Below are 2,500 nucleotides of genomic sequence, written 5' to 3'. Positions count from 1 at the left end.
GCAGCGCCAGTTGGGACCGCTGCTCACAGAAACGAGGGCTGAGCTCTTTCCGTGGGCGGTCCGCGGCAGCACTATCAACTGAAACCACCGGACAACAGATTCAGGGCCTGAGAGTGCAACGAATCCATCGGTCTCGGCGGGAGGCGCGCCAAGAAGAAGAAGGAGGAGGAGGAGACCAGACCGGACCGGACCGGACCCCACCCTTTCTTCCTCCTCGACACCGTCTCCCGCCCGTTTCCACGTGCCGGACGACGCCCGGTTAGAGACGGGCGCGCCCTTGACGAGATGAAGCAGGCGTTACGCTTTGGGACGCCGAAGGGGCTGGGGAGCACCAACGACCGTCAGTGAGGGAGGAGAGAAAACGCTTCTCTCGACCCGTCGTCAGCGAACGCACCGAACCTTCTACGGACCGTGAGACGCCGGCCGACAAGCCGAGCCCCGGCAAAGGAAGCCCGGCGAGGCGGCCGTGCGCGTTCACACTTGGACGCGCAGGCGGGAAGCTCGGCAGCCGGGCGGGTAGCCTGCGGGGAGCTGGTGGGCTCCCGAGACTCCCGTCCCCCGACTCGGGCCTCGCACGCCGAGCGGTCGCTAGCTTGCCAGTGCAAAAGACAGAAGCGCGGGGGCAGTAAAGCCAGGCGGACGGGTCGACCGTTGCCGGCTGTGCGCCGACCGGAGCGATCCGCCACGCCACGCCGCGTCCCCCACAACCAGGGTGTCGCATAAGGCGCTGCGAAGGTGGACCTTGATCCACATTGGGCAGAGCCTGAGTTGAGGCCCCCCAGCACGTGCCTGGGGACCAGACGTTGAGGAGTAGGCCTTTTTTTGAGGGCCCAGAAAGTATTTTGGCAATTGTAGCGAGGTTTTGGAGTTTTATCCACAACCTTTACCTGCCTTTTTTTCTTTTTTTCCTTTTTTCTCTCTCCGAGCATGCCAAAGTTGATAGAAAACGCGGTTCGGCATGGACGGGAGCAGGCGTTGAGGAGTAGGCCTTTTTTTGAGGGCCCAGAAAGTATTTTGGCAATTTTTTACTTTTTTATCCACAACCTTTACCTGCCTTTTTTTCTCTCCGAGCATGCCAAAGTTGAGAGAAAACGCCGTTTGGCATGGACGGGAGGAGGTGTGGAGGAGTAGTCCATTTTTGAATGGCAGCGGAAAGATTTTGGCAATTGTAGCGAGGTTCTTCGGACTTTTATCCACAACCTTTACCTGCCTTTTCCTCAGCGAGCATGCCAAAGTTGAGAGAAAACGCCCTTCGCCATTGACGGGACCAGACGTTGACGACTACGTCTTTCTTTTTTTCACGGCGCCTGAACGATTTGGGCAATTCTCCACAGCGCGTTTACTTTTTATCCACAACCTTTACCTGCCTTTTCCTCAGCGAGCATGCCAAAGTTGAGAGGAAAACGCCGTTTGGCATGGACAGGAGCAGGCGTTGACGACCAGGTCTTTTTTTTGGTCTTTTTTTTTCACAGCGCCGGAAGGATTCAGGCAATTCTCCAAAGCCGGTTACTTTTATCCACAACCTTTACTGGACCTTTTTTTTCTTTTTTTCCTTTTTTCTCTCTCCGAGCATGCCAAAGTTGATAGAAAACGCGGTTCGGCATGGACGGGAGCAGGCGTTGAGGAGTAGGCCTTTTTTTGAGGGCCCAGAAAGTATTTTGGCAATTTTTTACTTTTTTATCCACAACCTTTACCTGCCTTTTTTTCTCTCCGAGCATGCCAAAGTTGAGAGAAAACGCCGTTTGGCATGGACGGGAGGAGGTGTGGAGGAGTAGTCCATTTTTGAATGGCAGCGGAAAGATTTTGGCAATTGTAGCGAGGTTCTTCGGACTTTTATCCACAACCTTTACCTGCCTTTTCCTCAGCGAGCATGCCAAAGTTGAGAGAAAACGCCCTTCGCCATTGACGGGACCAGACGTTGACGACTACGTCTTTCTTTTTTTCACGGCGCCTGAACGATTTGGGCAATTCTCCACAGCGCGTTTACTTTTTATCCACAACCTTTACCTGCCTTTTCCTCAGCGAGCATGCCAAAGTTGAGAGGAAAACGCCGTTTGGCATGGACAGGAGCAGGCGTTGACGACCAGGTCTTTTTTTTGGTCTTTTTTTTTCACAGCGCCGGAAGGATTCAGGCAATTCTCCAAAGCCGGTTACTTTTATCCACAACCTTTACTGGACCTTTTTTTTCTTTTTTTCCTTTTTTCTCTCTCCGAGCATGCCAAAGTTGATAGAAAACGCGGTTCGGCATGGACGGGAGCAGGCGTTGAGGAGTAGGCCTTTTTTTGAGGGCCCAGAAAGTATTTTGGCAATTTTTTACTTTTTTATCCACAACCTTTACCTGCCTTTTTTTCTCTCCGAGCATGCCAAAGTTGAGAGAAAACGCCGTTTGGCATGGACGGGAGGAGGTGTGGAGGAGTAGTCCATTTTTGAATGGCAGCGGAAAGATTTTGGCAATTGTAGCGAGGTTCTTCGGACTTTTATCCACAACCTTTACCTGCCT

This window comes from Babylonia areolata, unplaced genomic scaffold (assembly GCF_041734735.1).
Source record: "Babylonia areolata isolate BAREFJ2019XMU unplaced genomic scaffold, ASM4173473v1 tig00006184, whole genome shotgun sequence".
Classification (NCBI taxonomy): domain Eukaryota; kingdom Metazoa; phylum Mollusca; class Gastropoda; order Neogastropoda; family Buccinidae; genus Babylonia; species Babylonia areolata.
The sequence above is the reverse complement of the archived record's forward strand: the minus strand, read 5'-3'. Positions refer to the sequence as shown.